This window comes from Nicotiana tabacum, chromosome 19 (assembly GCF_000715075.1).
Source record: "Nicotiana tabacum cultivar K326 chromosome 19, ASM71507v2, whole genome shotgun sequence".
In the NCBI taxonomy this organism is placed as follows: domain Eukaryota; kingdom Viridiplantae; phylum Streptophyta; class Magnoliopsida; order Solanales; family Solanaceae; genus Nicotiana; species Nicotiana tabacum.
Genome location: NC_134098.1, coordinates 89241035 through 89263888, shown reverse-complemented (window position 1 = coordinate 89263888; position 22854 = coordinate 89241035). Strand labels below are relative to the sequence as shown.

Genomic DNA, 22854 nt, shown 5'->3' with positions numbered 1-22854 from the left:
ATTATGATTTATGTGAATTATCGATTTTGGTTTTCAGGTTATTTGAAATTGATTTGAAAGAATGATTCTCATCTAGAAGCTTTAAATTTGAAAGAGTTGACCAAGTTTAACTTTTTGTGCATTTGAACCCGGAACAGAGTCTTGATGGTTTTGTTAGCTCCGTTGCATAATTTTGGACTTAGGAGCGTGTCTGGATTGTGATTTGGAGGCCCATAGTGAAATTTGGCTTGAAATGGCGGAAGTTGGATTTTTGGAAATTTTGACCGGGAGTGGATTATTTTGATATCGGATTGAGATTTCAGAAATTGGAATAGCTTCGTTATGCTATTTGGGACTTGTGCGCAAAATTTGAGGTCTATCGGACGTGATTTGATAGGTTTCGGCATCAGTTGTGGAAGTTTGAAGTTTCAAAGTTCATAGATTTCGATTTGAGGTGCGATTCATCATTTCGATATTGTTATGTGTGATTTGAGGCCTCGAGTAGGTCCATATTATGTTATGGGACTTATTGGTATGTTTGGACGGGGTCCAGAGGGGCTCGGGCATTTTTCGGATTGATTTCGAATCATTTTCTTCAATGTTGCTATTACTGGTTCTGGTGTGACCGCACTTGTGGCTGGTTTGCGCAGGTGCAATGGTCGCAGAAGCATTGGTGATGTCGCAGAAGCGAGAAGAGGTTAGGTGATGAAGACTGCAGAAGCGTATTTTAATAGCGCACCTACATGCGCGCAGATGGGAGATTGGAAGCGCATGCGCGAAAATCTTCGCAGAAGTAGAATTTGATATCCGCAGGTGCGGGGGTTGCTGGGCAAGGCTATTTTCACAGAAGCGAAGCTTTTACCGTAGAAGCGGTGGTCGCAGATGCGATGATTGTCCGCAAATGCGGAAATCGCTGGGCAGAACCTATAATTTGAGGTCTTTGGTTTCTTTCTTCATTTTTGGATTTTGGAGCTCGGATTGGGCGACTTTAGAGAGGAAATTTTTCACACAACTTGGGGTAAGCGTTTTCTACTCATTTTTTATCTTATATCACGAATCTACCTTCGTTTTTGGTAATTGGATTGTGAATTTTAAAGAGGAAATTGGGGGTTTTGGCCTAAAGTTTCATAATATGAATTTTTGAATTTTGAACATCGAATTTGAGTGAAACTAGTATGGTTAGACTCATAATTGAATGGGTTGTTGGATTTTGTGAATTTGGTCGGGTTTCGAGGTGCGGTCCTAGGTTGGGCTTTTGGCCGATTTTGGGCTTTTGATTCAAGATTTGATCTTTTTCGATCGGGATTGGTTCCTTTAGCATTGTTTGATGTACTTGAGTTGTTTTGGTTAGTTTCGAGCCGTTTGGAGGTCGGAACGCGCGGGATGGCATCTTTGGAGCACCGCTTGGCTTTCTCGGCATTGGTATTAGCTTGTTCGAGGTAAGTAACTCTTATAATCTTAATGTTGAGGGTATGAACCCCAAAATACGTGTAATGTGATTGGTATTGAGGTGACACACATGCTAGGTGACGGGCGTATGGGCATGCACCATGTGAATTGGGACTCTGTTGCTTCCATGGCATTGTATAGTGATCTTACTTTGTTGATATCCGTGTTTTCACCATGTGATAAAGTAGTTAAGCTGTCAATCATGCTAGATATCATATTTAGGCATTATGCCGATATTGTTTGGACCCATAGTGGTCGTTTCTTACTGTCATCTCACTGATTTCATTGATATTTCGTACTCAGTTATATTCATGCATTCATATCATATCTCAGTCTCAGTTATTTATTGATACATCATATCAGTGTTGTCGGGCTAGTCTCATGACATTGTGAGACTGGAGATATTGATGATTGAGTGAGGCCGGGGGCCTGTTTGTGAGGATGTTGTCACTATACCACGTGAGTTGTCCGTGCAGCACGTGAGTTTTTCGTGCAATTCCAGATGTTGATATTACAGTACGTGAGTTGTCCATGCAGCATGTGAGTTATCCGTGCGATTCCAGATGTTGATATAATAGCACATGAGTTGTCCGTGCAGCATGTGAGTTGTCCGTGCGGATTATAGCGCTTGGGCTAAAAGGACCCCTTCTGTAGTTTGCACACCCCCAGTGAGCGCAACCGACTATAAATATGGATCGAGCTGCATGCCGCAGCGGGTATGGTACAGCACTGAGTGATTGAGTGTGCTGAGCATAGTGAGAGAGAATGCGAGACAGTGAGATTGAGTACTCTGAGAGTGTGAGTACATGAGCTCATCATCGATATGCATTGCATTTGACATGCGTACTTGAAATACATGCATATAGGTGCATTTCCTTCTGCTACCCAGTTTTGGGGACATTTGTGATTTTACCTGTATCTTGACATGTAGGCATAGAGAAGTACTTTCCTCATGCTATCTGGAAATGAAACATCTTACTATTTGTTGAAAGGAGTTTTGGGAAAAATCACAGTTTTCAAACTTACTCGTATTTTGGCTTTTTCGGTAAAAGATTTGAATTTTCACTGAGATACTTGAAAAGAAATGCCTATTTTTCTGGAACTGTGAACGGACTGAGCCTTTTATTTCTGAGATACTCTTTTGTTACGTGTACTATGTTGTTATGAACAATTGTGGAATATTGGTGTTGGACCCGACCTTGCTGTTAGCTCGTCACTTCTTTCAACCTAAGGTTAGGTTTGTTACTTATTGAGTACATGGGGTCAGTTGTACTCATACTACACTTCTGCACCTTGCGTGTAGATGTTGGCTGCTGATGTTGCTGTGTTCGATGGGAGCTGGATTTGAAGATGTACCTGCGTCCCGATTGTAGATGCCTCTTGTTCGTGGTAGCCTTAGATCTATAAAACTCCGTTTATGTACTTTACAAACAGACGGTGTATTTATTTCATTTTCGCTTTGTAAACTCTATTCTTAGAACCTCATGATTTGTACTACCAGTTCTTGGGGAATGTATCAGATTCAGAGAATTTCTTTACTTAATTATTTTATTGATTGTTATTGGAATTGGTTAATGGTTAACTGGCTTACCTAGTGGGTTGGGTTAGATGCCATCACAACTAGTTGGATTTTGGGTCGTGACAAGCAAGAACTCAAGTTTTCCATAATTAGCCCATGTACGCACTCATCACCTTGCGTACACGCCGCTCACATATCACAAACTGTTACAACAGTACCAAAACCTATGGGGATTTTCCCCACACAGAGTTAGACAAGCCACTTACCTCGAATTTCGCTCAATCAGTTAAATAGTATGCCTTTCCCTCGATTTTCCGACTCCGATCGGCTCGAATCTAGTCATAATTAATTCGATTCAGTCAATACAAATTATAGAAATTAATTTTATATGAAAATACATATTTTTAAACTAAAATCCGAATTTTAACTCAAAAATTGTCTGTGGGGCCCACGTCTCGGAACCCGACAAAAGTTACAAAATCCGAAAGTCCATTCAACCACGAGTCTAACCATACTAATTTTACCAAAATCCGACCCCAACTCGACCTCCAAATCCTCAAATCTTATTTTCAAATCCCTGGGTTCAAATTCCCGATTTACACCTCAAAACACATGTCATCTAGTCATGTTATTCGATAATAATTCAATATTATGGGGTAAAAATGATCACATGTGACTTACCTGAAGATTTTCCGTGATTTCTCGCTCAAAAATCGCCTCACCCGCTTTTGGAAATGTCAAAAATGACAAAATTCCTCAGACCCTTCTGTTTTGTACAATGCCCAGTGCTTTCGCACCTGCGGCTCATTAAGCCGCTTCTGCGACCAAGCTGCCGCTTCTAAGGAGCTTTGTCCGCATCTGCGGACACGCTTCTGCGGACCTTGCCCATCTCCCCTCACCTCTGCTTCTACCACTTTTGAGTCGCTTCTGCGGACTCGCTTCTGCAAGTTTTCCTCCACTTCTGTGGACTTTGCGCACTTGCGATGCTCATTGTGCTTCTGCGTGCTCGCACCTGCAAGCCAAATTCCACAGGTGCGATTGCACCAGAAGGCAGAAACTTCAGCTTTTTCTTCTAAGTCTGAATTTGATCCGTTAACCACCTGAAACTCACCCGAGGCCCCCGGGACCTCAACCAAATATACCAACAAGTCCTAAAACATCATACGAACTTAGTCGAAACCTCAAATCACATCAAACAAAATGCTAAAACCACGTATCATACCCCATTTCAAGTTTAATGAACTTAAGAATTTTCAACTTCTACATTCGATACCGAAACCTATCAAATCAAGTCCGATTGACCTCAAATTTTGCACACAAGTCATAAATGACATAAGAGACCTATTCAAATTTTCAGAATCGGATTCCGATCCCGATATCAAAAAGTCAACTCCCCGATCAAACTTTCAAACTCAAATTTCTATTTTAGTCATTTCAAGCCTAATTTAACTACGGACTTCCAATTAATTTTTCGGACACACTCCTACATTTAAAATCACCATACAGAGCTATTGGAATCATCAAAATTCTATTCCAAGGTCGTTTACACATAGGTCGACATCCAGCCAACCTTTTTCAACTTAAGTTTTAAACTTTAGAACTAAGTGTTCCAATTCATTCCATGACCTAACCGGACCCGAACTAATTACCCCGGCAAGTCATATAACAATTGTAAAGCACAAATTGTGCAGTAATTGGGAAAACAGAGCTGTAATACTCGAAGCGACCGGCCGGGTCGTTACAAATATAATTTGTAAGCAAATATTATAGATTATATGTATTAACGGATAATTCAAATAAAAGTGAAATCGTTGAGATACACGATAATTAAATACATATTATATTATGGTAAAAGTCAGATTAAATACTACATAAATATTCAACTTCCACCTCTAGTATGCTCGCATAAATGATCTATTAATGTATTACGAAGTACAAAATGAGCACCTTCGTCCTTAATTCTTTTATGTCGAGCTAAAAATTATTCAAATCGGTGATTTTCATCTATTACCATTTCTACTGTTAGAGGTGGACATACCCAATCATCTTGAATTGGTGCATTAATATCACGTTCATCCTCGATTATCATGTTGTGCAGTATAATACATGTAGTTATTATATCATGTAGCACTTCTTTTCTCCAAAAACGTGATGGTCCTGCAACAATTGCAAAACGAGCTTGCAAAACCCGAATACAAGTTCAACATCTTTTCGAAACACCTAATGTTTTATATTTGCACCATTCAATTTTAGCAACATCTAATATTTTATATTTGCACCATTCATCTTTTGAGATGATTATATATTTTTTGTACAATTATAACTTATAATAAAATTAACTTATAATTTTATATAAAAATAATATATGCACGAAAATTAATTTATCAAAATTATACGCCAAAGTTAAGATGTAAAATTAATATTATAAAAATATTACATAAACATAATTAAGTATATATAAAGAGTTAAATAATAAAAATAATAATAAAGTAATAGGGAAGTCACTCTAAATTTGGAGTCACAATATTCACCCCATTTTGCAGCCAATACTGGGGGAGCATTGGAGCCAAATTTCTCCAAAAACTGAACTGCATTATGGCAAAATGCAGCAACGTTGGAGATGGCCTGAGGACTGTTCCTCATGTCATACTTTCATTTTGTTTAAATAATGTCTAATCTGTATTTTCGACGCGTTGTGGAATTGATCCCTAATTGTAAATGGGTGTTGAATTCGAGGTGAAATGAAATGAAAAGCGATGATAAGTGATAATTAGTTGAATAACTTGCATTTGCTAGGAAGGTGTTTAATAGAATAGTATTAGTTACACTTTCGTAAAAAAAACATTTTTTCCTTGACATTAATTAGTCCAAGGTTAGTGTAAATAATTTTTTTATTATTAGGTCACCTAAAGAATATATATAAGTACTTAAGTTTTTATAAATGTGACATATGTAATCTTGAAAAACAAATACTATAATGGTAAAATTAGTCTGATGGTGTAAATATTTTTCCCCTTTAAAATTGATGCATGTAACCTGGATGTAAACATGGAATATGTGCTAACAATAAACGTTTAATAAGACAGAATATTAATAGAAATTTGTGCTTTCTAGAATATTATTTAATTTACAGTCAATGACTAAACTATAAAAGAACACAAAGGTTTCTTAATAAATTACTACTATTACATTAGCTTTTGGTTACTTTTGACTTCAAACATCAACTTTAAACATGCATATTGCTGAATAGAAAAATACTACCGGAACATCCCTTAAGAGCAATTACTGTACTCTTAAGAGTCTCACATGAAGATAGAACCATTATATTAAATAGGGAAAAGATCCAAAAATGATCTTGTGCTATTCGAAATGGATCAATTATAACCCTCGTTTAAATTTGAATTCAAAAATGACCCTGCCGTTATAAAATGTGTCTAATAATGCCCTTGTGTTATTCAAAATGGATCAATAATGCCCTGAAATTTTTTTTTAAAAACAATACTTTTAAAAACTGAAAAATATATATTTTGTAAAAACTAGAAAAAGAAAGGAATTTACAAAATATATATTTTTAAGTCTTTTCAGTTTTTTTAAAGTATTTGTTTTGTAAAAACTGAAGAAAAAAAAAATTAAAAAACTGGAAATTTATTGGAAAAAAAATTTAAAAACTGGAAATTTATTAAAAAACATCCGACATATAACTGTAAATAAATATTTAAAAACCAACTAAACCGACATAATCGTACCATGCCGAACCGATTTTTAGGTTTTTTTTAATAAAACCGTATGTTTTTATATAAATTTATAACTGTACCGATAATTATGGTAGATTTTTTATTTTATAAAAATAAACCGAAAAAATATTGAACCGTCGAATTGAAAAAAAAAATATTTTGCAAAATATTTTTATTTTTTTAAAACTAATGCATATGTAGTCCACTGCTTTAGGAGAACTTTTTCAGTTTTTTTTAAAAAAAATCAGTTTTTACAAAACAAATACTTTAAAAAAACTGAAAAGACTTAAAAATATATATTTTGCAAATTCCTTTCTTTTTCTAGTTTTTACATAATATATATTTTTTAATTTTTAAAAGCATTTAAAAAAATAAAAAATTCCAGGGCATTATTGATCAATTTTGAATAACACAAGAGCATTATTAGACCCATTTTATAACGGCAGGATCATTTTTGGATTCAAATTTAAACGGGGGTTATAATTGATCCATTTCGAATACCAAAAGATCATTTTTGGACCTTTTCCCTATTAAATATTATTCATCACAGCCCCAATTTTTCAGTCATGGTAAATACTACAATGTAAAATATCTTAAACATTCATGTATAGCAGAAAATGAATCCAAATCAGTTTATGGCTTAAAACAGTCATTTTTATAGGTAAATCAAATCATAGCAGGTAAAAAGAAAGATGGAATCAGCTCAAAGCACTCACGTCTTTCATTCGTAGAACTAAAATTATATTAACGAAATTAAAAGGTTACCTAGATTGTAGATTAAAAACAGTAGAGAACATTGATCCAAAGCGGACAACAATTTCAACAAGAAGAGAGGAAGAGGGCAGGGAGTGTGGTGATGGGACAAGGGAATAGTGTAGGGAGTGAGGTGATAAGACAAGAAAATAGTTTAGCGAGTGGAGTGATGGGACAAGAAAATAATGAGTAAGGTAGGAGGTAATTTTGCTCTCTCTCTCTCTATATATAGTAGATTGTGTTAAAATTATTATATATTTTTTAATAAATCCTACTAAAAAATAACATAAATGATAAAACATCAAGATTAAGCATAAAAAATATCAAATACTAAAAAATGGTAAAAAACTCGAGTGTGTCAAAAAATTAGGTGCTCACAACATATATAATATATATGTGATACGCAGTGTGATACACATATCATCTTTTTTCATGTCCGTCTTCTACTTCGAATTTTCAATTCAAACTACCTCAAAACTCACCGAATCATCCCAAAACTGTGTGATTCAAGCTCCTTAAGATATACCCAATTTATTCTAATAACACTCACTCAAAAGAAAGCAAAAAATTAATATTTTTTTGGATACAAATAGCTAATTAATTAATATTGATAGCATTTGACTAATATTAATAATATTTTATGAATTAATCAATTTTTACACTAATTTGCTTATGGACTGACATAATTGCTTTGGAAAACCAGATTATTCATTTCTAATAAGCCGACGATGGACCGTTACTCCCCGTCTCCTCCCCCCTTTCTTTTTTCTGGTGAGAGGACTGTTGAATTCGAGGTGAAATGAAATGAAAAGCTATGATAAGTAGTTGAATAACTTGCATTTGCTAGGAAGGTGTTTAATAGAGTAGTATTAGTTACATTTTCGTAAAAAAAAAACATTTTTTCCTTGAGTTTACGTAGTGCAAGGTTAGTGTAAATAATTTTTTATAATATCAGGTCATGGATCATGGATATATATAAGTACTTAATTTTTTTTTAAATATAATATTTATAATCTTGAAAATAAGATACTATAATGATAAAAATGACTTGATATATAGTGTAAAATTTCTTTACACTATATATGACTTAAACTCTTTTTTTTTCTCAACAAAAGCATTGATTGGCCAATTCATTTCTCTACCTCGGCGGCTTTTAATCACATCAGAGTCAACTGACTTAGTCAAGCTTCACTATTTATTAAGTATATTGAAGTACTATATAAATGATCATCTTCTTAGAGACCATATCACTCGCTTAGCAAATTAGCCATGGCTCACAAGATTTTCTTCATTTCTTCTCTATTTGTCCCGGCAATATTCACCCAAAAAATCCATGCAGTGGAGTACTCTGTGACCAACACGGTCGCAAATACCGCCGGCGGTGCCTGTTTCAACCGAGATATCGGTGCTCAATATAGTCAGCAAATACTGGCAGCTGCTACTTCGTTCATATGGGATACCTTCCAACAGAATTCTCCGACTGACCGCAAAAACGTGCAAAAGGTAAGCATGTACGTCGACGACATCGACAGATTAGTAGCTTGCACACAGATGTGGCAATTTGAGCCCAAACACATCCAAGCCGACCAACTCACCCAAAGATTAATGGGTTGGGCTACAACATTTTAGCTCATAGGTCAATTTGGGCTGAGCCCACGTTAACCCATTATTTTTTGTAACTCATTCTAACCCATGAAGTAGCCCAAATACAACCCATGAAACTCACCCCAAAACAAAGGGATCCCAACCCAACTTATCTAGAAATTTACTTAGTTACCACCCACCCCCACCCCCCAATTTTTTTTTTTTTTTTGTATTTTCAATTTTCTGTTTTCTGTTTTTTCGTTTTTCTGCACCACCCCCCACCCAAACCCCCCACCCCTCCGCATTTTTTTTTTTACTTTTTTGTATTTTCAATTTTCTGTTTTCTGTTTTTTGGTTTTCCTGCACCACCCACCCCGCAAAATAGTTTTCAACTTACACATTTTAAATACTAATTTGTTATTTAAGAGAATATATTTTAATTCTCAAAATGCTAATAGTATTTATTTACCTTTTATACATAGGTGAATAAAAGGTAAAATGCTTTGTTTATACAAAATGAGCATGGTTCTAAAATATGGGTCAAGTTGGGCGGGTTGTGCTATGACCTATTGTTTAGCCCATCTTAGCCCAAGTAAACTTTGAGCTGAGTTGGGCAATGACCCATTTATTGACCTAACCCATCTTGATCCGTCCAAATTCAGCCCAACCCGCCCATTTATCAAACCTAAGCTTACACTAGAAACGATGAGATTCATGTTAATGCCAGGTACACATACATGAACTCAATATATAGTTAAGCAATGACTGCTATTTTAAATTCAAAAATTGAATTGTCTATATATATAGAGAGATTATTATATAGAGAGAGATAAAATAGTAGTAGTAGTACTAACATATGCATATCTCGCTCTGTCTCATTTTATATATTATAATTTGACCAAATACGACATTTAAAAGATAAAAAATATTTTTGAATATTATAATTTTAGATAAAGTTGTTGTCACGATCCGAAATTCTCACCTACGGGACCGTGATGACGTCAAATATTCCACTTGTTAGGCAAGCCAACGTTAGAATATAATTAGCCATTTTAACAAAAAATTTAAATTAATTAATAACAAGAAAACAAATGCGGAAATAAAGTCTGAAATAAAGTAAATAATCCATAATAATCGTGATATCTAAATACCATCCCAGAACTGAAGTCACAAGTGCACGAGCTTCTAGAATAATATAAATAAAGGTCTGAATAAAATTCAAGCTGTTTGAAATATAATACACAGCTGAGACAATATAGAAGGGGACTTCGGAAGTGCGAACGTTGTACAGTTATATCTCAAATCTTCACTGGTAGTTGTATCCGGATAAATCTACAGTATGCCGTTGGGACCTACTCCGAAATCTGGATAAAAAGTGTAGAGTATAGTATCAGTACAACCGATCACATGTACTAGTAAGTGTCAAGCCTAACCTCGACGAAGTAGTGACGAGGCTAAGGCAGGTCACATACATTAACCTGTACGCAATAATAATAATAATAACAATAATAGAAATAAAACAGGTATCTCTTTTCAATAATTGAAGCCAACTCGAGAGTCATAACCAATTATTATTTCAATCAGTTTCCATTGCAGCGAGCAACCCGATCCCACAATATATTCACATTCAATTCTGTTGCGGCATGCAATCCGATCCTCCAATATATTCATTTCAATTAATTCTGTAATGGCGTGCAACCCGTTTCTCCAATATATTCATTTCAATCAATTATGTTGCCGCGTGCAACCCATCCCAACAATATAGTTCCTCAATAAATTTCCGTTGCGGCGTGCAACCCGCTCCAATAATATAAACTTTAAATAAATCTGTTGTGGCGTGTAACCCGATCCCCCAATATAAACTTTATACAACTCTGTTACGGCGTACAACCCGATCCCCCAATATATTTATTTTTATTTTCGTTGCGGCGTGCAACCTTATCCCCCCATATTTTTTAACAACTCTTAAATGTAATAAAAATACTTCAATAAATACCACGTTCAATGAGAAACTATTAAGAATCAAGACATACAATAATTATAATTCATTTATGAAACAAACAATAACAAGTAGCAATTAATTGTGAAAATCAAGGAGAAAATAGGCAGTATAATATTTAATATGCTAAATGTCAAATAGCAATTAAGTCACATAAATCAAATAAGCATGTAGCAATTATTACAGGAATTCAAGAATTGATATTTGACAAGGAATATGAGAAAAACAATTATTATAACAATTAATTTGTGTCCTAAATAATTTAAGATGTTAAAATAATTAAGCAAATAATTAATTTGACAAAGTATAGGCACTCGTCACCTTGCCTATACATCGTTACACATGAAATTCATATAGAAAATAATTCAAGGGTTCTATTTCCTCAAATCAAGGTTAACCACGACACTTACCTCGCTCTGCAACCAAATTCATGAATCCAATAAACCTTTGCCTCGCGAATTAGTGTCTGAAATCCTCAAATCTAGTCATAAACAATTTAACATACTCAATACAATTCGTAGGAATTAATTTCATATGAATTTACTATTTTTCGGATTAAAATTCGAAATTCATTTTAAAAATCATAAGTGGGGCCCACGTCTCGAATCTCGAAAAAACATACGAAATCCGAACACTACCATTCCAAGACGAGTCCAACCATACAAAAATTATCAAATTCCGATGTAAAAATGAACCTTCAAATCGTAAATTAAAGTCTTTGAAGATTTCTACCATTTTCAACCCAATCTTTACCCATTTGAACTCAAACATCCTCCCACAAACCTTATTGGTATATGCATATATAAATAATATTCTTACACCCAAGAATCATACTCCTAATCAACCATCTTCTCTCCAAATCCGAAATTGAAAAACTAGGGTATGAAACCTTACCTCTTAGATGAAGAACTTGAAAAATTTCTTGTTGGATTTCAAGGTTTGAGCAAGATTTGATGAACAAGACACTTGAGCTTCTTCATCTCTCTAGAACACTCTCACTTCTCTCTAAAAATATCAGGTTTTAGCTCTAAAATGACTTAACACCTCTCCCTACCCGGCCTTGGGGGTATTAAATGAGCTCCTACGTGCGCGGCCGCGCACCTGGGCAAGTGGCCGCGCATCAAGGCAGAAACACCTCTTCTGTGCGCGGCCGTGCATCTAGGCGTGCATATGGCATAGGTCCGGTAAAATGGCCATAACTTTCTGTATACATATCCAAATGACAAATGGTTTGATGCGTTGGAAACTAGACTCAAAGGGCTTTAATTTTATATGTATATCATATATATATATATATATATATATATATATATATATATATATATATATATATATATATATATATATGTGTGTGTGTGTGTGTGTGTGTGTGTGTGTGTGTGTGTGTGTGTGTGTGTGTGTGTGTGTGTGTGTGTGTGTGTGTGTGTGTGTGTGTTTGGAACTTTAGTCTATTATGAAATTTTCCAACTTGGTTTAGACTTAGGACTTTTCTTAGAACCCATATCACTTATAATATGCCCCGTACACTTATTATCATATCCAATAGGTGTCCATCATGTTAATAGTCCTCGAATGAGAAGTAGAGTCCGCCCCCAAACACATAACATAACTTATCTCTTCTTTCGCACATTGCAATTTCCCGAAATTTACTAACTCCTAAAATTTCCAAAAGTTTCGGCAGAGTTTCCTTTGTAACTAGGCCTATCCACCTGCCAGAGAATCCCAGAAACCAATCCTAACAACATATAAATAATCCAATCAACGTAACATAACATGAAAACAATACTAACAGTGGCCTCATAAGCAATATATTTCTAGAAAATGAACGACATTAACATCAACTATTCCGGTGATACGTATCTAATAGCAGGTAAGCTCCCAACATCTTCATAAAACACATAAATGAATGTTTAAATTAAAGATGAAATTTTTGGGTCATCACATTCTCCACCTCTAAAACAAACGTTCGTTCTCGAACGGAATTAGAGAAGTACCTGAGCTGGTGAAAAGATGTGGATATTTGCTCCATATGTCCAACTCGGACTCCCAGGTAGCTGCCTCAATCGGCTGACCTCTCCATTGTACCCGAACTGAAGGATAACTCTTACACCTCAACTGACGGACCTGCCAAGCTAGAATAGCTATCGGCTCCTCCTCATAAGTCAAATCTTTGTCCAATTGAACTGAGCTGAAGTCTAATACATGAGACGGATCATCATGATATTTCTGAAGCATGGATACATGAAACACCATATGAACTGCTGATAAACTAGGTGGTAGCGCAAGCATGTAGGCTACTTCACCCACTCTTTCAAGAATTTCAAAGGGTCCGATATACCTAGGGCTCAACTTGCCCTTCTTTCTGAATCTCATTACACCTTTCATAAGTGAAACTCGGAGCAATACTTTTTCTCCTGCCATGAATGCAAAGTCACGAACCTTATGGTCGGCATAACTCTTTTGCCTAGACTGAGCTGTGCGAAGTCTATCCTGAATAATCTTGACCTTATCCAAGGCATCCTGTACCAAATCGGTACCCAACAACCGAGCCTCTCCTGGTTCAAACCAGCCAACTGGCGAACGACATCGCCTCCCGTATAATGCTTCATATGGAGCCATTCGAATGCTCGACTGTTAGCTATTATTATAGGCAAACTCCGCAAGTGGCAAGAACTAATTCCAATAACCTCCAAAGTCTATAACACAAGCGCGAAGCATATATTCCAATATCTGAATAGTGCGTTCTGATTGTCCGTTTGTCTGTGGATGAAATATTGTACTCAACTCAACCCGCGTGCCTAACTCATGCTGTACAGCCCTCCAGAAGTGCGAGGTGAACTGTGTACCTCGATCAGAAGTGATAGACACAGGCACACCATGAAGGCAAAAAATCTCGCGGATGTAAATCTCCGCTAACCGCTCTGAAGAATAGGTAACTGCTACTGGAATAAAATGTGTCGACTTGGTCAACCTGTCCACAATGACCCATACTGCGTCGAACTTTCTCTGAGTCCGTGGGAGCCCAACAACAAAATTCATAGTGATACGCTCCCACTTCCACTCAGGAATTTCTAACTTCTGAAGCAAACCACCAAGTCTCTGATTCTCGTACTTAACTTGTTGACAATTCAGACACCAAGCTACATATGTAACTATATCCCTTTTCATTCTCCTCCACCAATAATGTTGCCGCAAAACTTGATACATTTTGGCAGTACCCGGATGAATAGAATACCGGGAATTGGGGGCCTCCTCAAGAATTAATTCATGAAGCCCATCCACATTAGGAACACAAATACGACCATGCATCCGCAAAACTCCATCATCTCCCACATCAACCTGCTTGGCACCACCGTGTCGCACCGTGTCCTTAAGTACAAGCAGATGAGGATCATCATATTGTCGCTCTTTGGTGCGCTCATATAAAGAAAACCGAGTGATTGAGCAGGCTAGAACCCGATTGGGTTCTGAAACATCTAACCTCTCGAATTGATTGGCCAAAGTCTGAACATCTGAAGTTAACGGCCTATCACCAACCGGAATATACACAAGGCTGCCCATACTCACAGCCTTTCTACTCAAAGCATCGACCACCACATTGGCCTTTCTGGGATGATATAAAATGGTGATATCATAGTTTTTCAAAGGTTCCAACCATCTTCTCTGCCTCAAATTAAGATCTTTTTGTTTGAACAGATACTGTAGGCTACGATGATCAGTAAATACCTCACACGAGACACCATAAAGGTAATGCCTCCAAATATTCAGCGCATGAACAATGGCTGCAAATTCTAAGTCATGAACGGGATAATTCTTCCCATGAACTTTCAACTGCCGTGACGCATATGCAATCACCTTGCTATCTTGCATCAATACTGCACCAAGCCCAATGCGAGATACATCATAATACACCGTATAAGATCCTGAACCTGTGGGTAATACCAACACTGGCGCTGTAGTCAAAGCGGTCTTAAGCTTCTGAAAGCTCAACTTACACTCGTCTGACCATGTAAATGGGTCACTCTTCTGGGTCAATCTGGTCTTAATAGTTGTTCATAATTAATTACAAAATCGTCAATTAACTTTATGTTAACAAAAATCTCGTTGCAAACCTTCACAATACTGATAACGAGATGTGAGGCATGAAGACCTCATAATTATTTACCCAAATTAACGAGTCACATTTAACGCCACCTGGGCGGGCACCTACCTCATAGGTTAAAACTCAATAATTACAACACGAATTTGGCAAGTATGCACAGAGAATTTCATACAAGAATTTTCAATTAAGCCTAATAGGCATGACTCCCTATTAGTACTATAGTACAAATTTAATTTCACAAGGGAGAATTTAAACACAAGAATTTTCATCACAAGGATCTCGTCCTTGTATAACTTCCACCGCAGCTCGTATCCCGGTTTAAACATATCAATTTATATTAAAATGCGAGGATCTTGTCCTCAGTTCTGAATCACAAGTAATATGCACATTGTGCCAATCGAAAATTTCCATTTTCTCCTTTTAAATAATTTATGTTAAACAAAATCACAACACATAATGAACCCCACACCGATAGGGCATATAATTCATAATTTATAATTATTTATCCGGAAATTACATCAAAACTTACCGAAATGAGTGACAGAAAGCCACCTTTAGCCTCACAGCTCTTATTAGTGACCAACATGGAATGATAGGCGTAGTTATCTCCATAGAACCTCCCAACAGGAGTAAACACATTAGTAGATTATAGAATTACGAAGCTCACTCATAAGTGGAGCACAATAGGAGGACTTGTCTCAATACTCAGAACCAAATCAAGTTAAGGAAATTATTCTTTTATATTAAATCGAGGTTGTACCTGTAATGACACCATCTAATGTAGCGACCTCCGCCATACCATAAAACAAATATATCAACGGCTGGGCCTCCACCTCTAGGATGCCTTCTACCTGTCTGTCCTCCACCCCTAACTAGTCGTGTGGGTGGTGTAGTAACTGCAATGCGGCACGTAGCCTGAGTGCTTTGATGAAATATGTCTCTCCCAAGTCTGGGACAATTTTCTCATGATGTGCCTAGTATCACCGCATTCATAACAACCCATTTGCGGGTTTGGCTGCTCATACCGAATCTGTGCCAGATAACTTGAACAACCATTGTAGGAAACTCATGTCAGTGGTGCACTAAAAGAACTTACTGGAGCACCCCGATTAATCCGATGTACAGACTGGGCTGGCCGACTGCCCGAGCTCCTCGCTATAATGATTTATACTCGCAGAGTAGAATCCATTGAATCCCCCAGGACCTCGAGATGTCTTGGTCTCCTTAGTTTCCTTTTTCCTCACCCCGAACACGTTCTAATATCTTGTCAATTTCTATCACTAGCGGAAATGAAGTATCATCATGTAGCTCCCGAGTCGTACAAAATTTTACGATCATAATTGAGTCCTTTAAAGAGTCTGTGGGCTCGCTCTCTGTCTGTAGGAAGCAAAATATAAATATGACGGGCTAACTTATTAAACCTGATGGCATATTATGACACTGTCATGGTGACCTAACGCAACCGTTCAAACCCTATGCGCCACGCATTACGGAGAGTCCGGGAAATAAACTCTTTCAAAAGTATTTCTGAGAACTGAGCCAAGTGGGCGGTGTTGCATTGGCTGGTCTGCCCTCTTCATAGGCTTGCCACAGACACCTGCGGAGAATAATCTCTCCCAATGCCAATTTCTTCTTTTGTTATGCTGACTCAACACTGTTGAGCTGACCCATTTCTTAGCATACTCTTCGAATCTTCTTTGGGGTAACCCTTACCCCTATTTATACACAACAATCACAAAAGTAGAGCTCCATACAGACAAATCTTGGCACGAACCACATAGTTTAGAATCTCGTCAACTACCATACTTTCTCCGAAACACCCCCAAATTCGCAACCATGACGTCCACGCTAAGTAGACCTTCTGTAAATTTAAAGTTGTTTTTCTAACTCCTTTGGTATTGAAGTATAGGATTATTAAGTAGGAGGACATACCGCAAGTCCCAACCTTATCAACAACAACAACAACACAGTATAATCCCACTAGTAGGGTCTGGGGAGGGTAGTTTGTACGCAGACCTTACCCCTACCCAGGGGTAGAGAGGTTGTTTCCGATAGACCCTCAGCTCCCTCCCTCCAAGAACTCCCCACCTTGCTCTTGGGGTGACTTGAACTCACAACCTCTTAGTTGGAAGTGGAGGGTGCTCACCATTAGAGCAACCCACTCTTGTCCTCTACAAAAAGCTCAGGCCTTAAACATGTGTAAATTTTTGGGGAACCATTCAGTATCACATATATATATTTCAAGCCAAAACTGATATAACACATGACCCCTCAATCCATCCATTGATAGTGGACTTCCCCCACTCGGCGCAAAGTCATAGTTCACCACATCCGATGATCCACAATACTAACCTTCACAGCTTGTATAAATCAACCAGATGTCAAGGTCCGTTGCACCCCCCACATGATTCACTGGGTTGTCTCTCAATGCGTCCGCATCTTTAGTCAAACACACATGTTGAGGTAATGTTTGAGCATTTCTGGCTCCCTCGTAGTCCATCTGCGGCATCACGAACCGTCGACGCACAATTGATACCGAGTGCACAATGTCATACACGAGTGGATACAAAGGAATACGAGATATATGTTTCAAGCTAAATCAATGTCGCACGATAAGGAATGAAAGAAGTGATATTGTTCTTAAACGTCATAGCCTCTTAGAGATAAGTACAAACGTCTCTGTACCGATCCTTCAGACTCTACTAAGCTTTCTCGTGACTCGTGAGACCTATGTAACCTAGTGCTCTGATACCAACTGTCACGACCCAAAATTCTCACATTTGGGACCGGGATGGCGCCTAACATTTCACTTGCTATGCAAGCCAACGTTAGAATATAATTAGCCATTTTAACAAAATAATTATATTAATTAATTACAAAAAAATAAATGCGGAAATAAAGTGAATATTCCATAATAATCGCGATATCTAAATACCATCCTAGAACATGAGTCATAAGTGCACGAGCTTCTAGAATAATACAAATAAAGGTCTGAATAAAATTCAAGCTGTTTGAAATATAATACACAACTGAGATAATATAGAAGGGGACTTCAGAACTGCGAACGTTGTGCAGTTATACCTCAAGTCTCCACTGATAGCTGTATCCGGGCAAATCTACAGTATGTCGTTGGGACAAACTCCGAAATATGCACAAAAAGTGCAGAGTGTAGTATCAGTACAACCGACCCCATGTACTGGTAACTGCCGGGCCTAACTTCGACGAAGTAGTGACGAGGCTAAGGCAGGTCACATACATTAACATGTACGCAATAATAATAATAATAACAATAATAGAAATAAAATATGTATCTCTTTTCAATAATTGAAGCCAACTCGACAGTCATAACCAATTATTATTTCAATCAGTTTCCGTTGCGGCATGTAACCCGATCCCACAATATATTCATATTCAATTCTGTTGCGGCATGCAATCCGATCCTCCAATATATTCATTTCAATTAATTCTGTTGCGGTGTGCAACTCGTTCCTCCAATATATTCATTTCAATCAATTCTGTTGCAGCGTGTAACCCGCCCCAATAATATAATTCTCAATAAATTTTCGTTGCTGCGTGCAACCCGCTCCAACAATATAAACTTTAAATAAATCTATTGTGGCGTGCAACCCGATCCCCCAATATAAACTTTAAACAACTCTATTATGGCGTGCAACTCGATCCCCCAATATATTTATTTTTATTTCCGTTGCGGCGTGCAATCCGATCCCCCCATATTTTTTAACAACTCTTAAATGTAATAAAAATACTCCAATAAATACCATGTTCAATGAAAAACTATTAAGCATCAAGGCATACAATAATTATAATTCATTTATGAAACAAACAATGACAAATATCAATTAATTGTGGAAATCAAGGAGAAAATAGACAGTATAATATTTAATATACTAAATGTCACGTAGAAATTAAATCAAATAAATCAAATAAACATGTAGCAATTATTGCAGGAATTCAAGAATTGATATTTGACAAGGAATATGAGAGAAACAATTATTATAACAATTAATTTGTGTCCTAAATAATTTAAGATGTTAAAATAATTAAGCAAATAATTAATTTGACAAAGTATAGGCACTCGTCACCTTGCCTATACATCGTTACACATGAAATTCACATAGCAAATAATTTAAGGGTTCTATTCCCTCAAGTCAAGGTTAACCACGACACTTACCTCGCTCTGCAACCAAATTCATGAATCCAATAAACCTTTGCCTCGCGAATTAGTGTCCGAAATCCTCAAATCTAGGCATAAAAAATTCAATATACTCAATACAATTCGTAGGAATTAATTCCATATGAATTTACTAATTTTTCAGATTAAAATCCGAAATTTATTTTTAAAATCATTAGTAGGGCCCACGTATCGAATCTCAAAAAAACTTACGAAATTCGAACACCCGTTCCGAGACGAGTCCAACCATATAAAAATTATCAAATTCCGATGTCGAATGAACCTTCAAATCTTAAATTAAAGTCTTTGAAGATTTCTACCATTTTCAACCCAATCTTTACCCATTTAAACTCAAAAATCTTTCCACAAACCTTATTGGTATAAGCATATATAAATAATATTCTTACGCCCAAGAATTATACTCCTAATCAATCATCTTCTCTCCAAATCCGAAACTGAAACACTAGGATATGAAACCTTACCTCTTAGATGAAGAACTTGAGAAATTTCTTGTTGGATTTCAAGGCTTGAGCAAGATTTGATGAACAAGACACTTGAGCTTCTTCCTCTCTCTAGAACACTCTCACTTCTCTCTAAAAATATTAGGTTTTGGCTCAAAAATGACTTAACCCCTCTCCCTACCCGGCCTTGAGGGTATTAAATGAGCTCCTACGTGTGCAGCCGCACACCTGGGCAAGTGGCCGCGCACATGAGGCAGAAAGTCTCAAATATGTGTGGACGTGCATATGACACAGGTCCAGTAAAATGGCCATAACTTTCTGTATACATATTCAAATGACAAACGGTTTGAAGAGTTAGAAACTAGACTCGAAGATCTTTCATTTGATAGGCTATCCATCATATAACTCCTTATATATATGTAGATATGCTCGTCCAAAGTGTTATCTTATGCGTACTCATTTGGAACTTTAGTCTATTATGAAAGTTTCTAACTTGGCTTAGACTTAGGGCTTTCCTTAGACCTTATATCACTTATAATATGCCTCGTACACTTATTATCATATCCAATAGGTGTCCATCATATTAATAGTCCTCGAATGAGAAGTAGAGTCCGCCCCCAAATAAATAACATAACTTATCTCTTCTTTCGCACATTTCAATTTCCCGAATTTTACTAACTCCCAAAATTTCAAAAAATTTCGCCAGAGCTTCCTTTCTAACTGAGCCTATCCACCTGCCAGAGAATCCCAGAAACCAATCCTAACAATACATACATAATCCAATCAATGTAACATAACATGAAAACAATACTAATAGTGGCCTCATAAGCAATATATTTCTAGAAAATGAACGACATTAACATCAACTATTCCGGTGATACGTAACTCATAGTAGGTAAGCTCCCAACATCTTCATAAAATACAAAAATGAATGTTTAAATTAAATATGACATTTTTAGGACATCACAGTTGTGTATAACATTTTTTTTATGGGTTAAAAATATTTTCCTTTTAAATATGTAGCAACATGAGTTTTGAAAGTATGATTGAAATTTGCCTCCACATGTGGTACTCTTGACTTTTTTCTTTTGATAAAAATCTTCATTATCATTAGATTGGCTATAGCTTGATTCGAACCCGCCTTGAACCTGTCTTCGATCTAGCTCTGAACCACTGACTCTGATACCATTTGTTGCGATCAAAAATAACAAGGCGTCATGCGGAAGCTATCAATACAAACCTTGAATGATAAATGAGATGATAAAAGAAACATATACTAAACTAGGCATAGTAATTTAATAGATTTGGTCAATTGACCAACATATGAGAAAACTAATATAAAAGAATAAACCATTTGAATCTTATGGTCACAGAAAAAATGTGATATTTCTTTTTTAAATGGACTAAAAAAATATAAAGCATATAAAACAGGAGAGTATTAAGTTTTGCTCTATAATATTTAAATCTTAAATCCATCTTTGCTACTCCGATGACGTCAAGAGAGATTACTGGAGTATTGTTCCACGATAGCACCCGCGTTTGGCAGTGGAATGGGAATGGTGGGGCACCCGGAGGATTAATTGAAGGAATTGCTGATTATGTGAGGCTCAAAGCCGGTCTCGCACATAGCCATTGGGTGAATCCAGGCCGGGGCGACCGATGGAACCATGGATACGACGTGACTGTTCGATTTCTTGATTACTGCAACAGCTTAAGAAATGGATTCGTGGCACAACTTAACCAAAAGATGAGAAATGGCTATAGTAATCAGTTCTTTGTTGACTTGATTGGGAATACGGTTGATCAACTTTGGAGTGATTACAAAGCTAAATTTCGCTCATAAAATAAGAAACATCATCTGATGCCTTTGTACTAACAAAAGGCTATATGTGTCATGATCTTGTTGAAGAATTATAATAACAATAATAATATAATCACACGGGGTTAATCAGTACAAGTTATCTCACTCGTGTGACTGATTAGTTACCAATTCCACTACATCGGAGGAGGACCCATGTGTTGTTAAGGGGTTAATTAATGACAAGTTATTTCCAGTCATATATTGTGTCGTTACTCATATCCAATAAAAATATTCTAAAGTCTATTTTACTGCAAAATGTTAAACCTTACAAAGTATATTTTTGGTTCTCTTTTCATACTTTGAATACATAATCTTCACATGTCTTGTGTGACAAACATTTTAGCGCTTTTTGTAAATTAATTGATTTAATTAAAAATAACGCTTATGGAAATATATTTGCTTTATCCATACATTTATTAAGCATCATTGAAGATAATTAATTAGCCACAAACCAATAACACACTTTATTCATATTCTTTTTCTTCAGTCAAGGGTCCAGACATAGTTTCCAAGGAAAACAAAATACAAAGACAACACTAAGATCATAACACAACACAAAGACATCATTAGATCATAACAAATACAAAGACAACACTTAGATGATCTTAACACAATACAAAGACAGCATAATAATGAAGAGTTCCAACTGCTTTTGTAAGGTCAACCGTCCGATGCTTTTTCCATGATAATGTAAGTAGTACGTAATAAATAATAGTAATCTATTACGCAGCTCACTTGCAAATAGCTTCTTATGATCAGGATCAGCGTATATTTAGCATACTGTGCAATCGTACTATGTTGGACATGTTCTGTCTGTTTTTTTATTAAGGTGTTTTTTTTTTCCTTCACATTTTTACATAAGGGGAGGGGAAGGGGAAGGGGAAGGGGGCAATGGGAATTGAAACTGCACCTATCGTGTAAAAGACTTTCACTCATACCACTAAACTCTGAGCCTTAGTAGTCTATCAATGGTTAAACTATCTTATTTGCATCCTTTTTTGGTAAAAAATGGTACAGTAATATTTTCTTTAGTTCGGAAGTAGATATTCACAGTGTTGCCTTCGTACCAGGCCTTGTCATGCAACTTCGAGCTTTTCTCTGGCCTATAATTCAAAGTCTGAACTTCGAGTATTCAAAGTGTGCATTTATCTGAAAATACGTCAAAACAAAATGGCGATACTTACAGGGGTAGAGCTAGACTACTGGGAAAAGGTTCGGCCG

The 22854-nt window shown here is 36.5% G+C and overlaps 1 pseudogene; it reads left to right on the top strand.

The window, feature by feature from the left end:
- Positions 1 to 8686: 8686 nt before the first annotated feature.
- On the top strand, positions 8687 to 21615 carry LOC107782699 (uncharacterized; annotated as a pseudogene).
- Positions 21616 to 22854: the final 1239 nt, after the last annotated feature.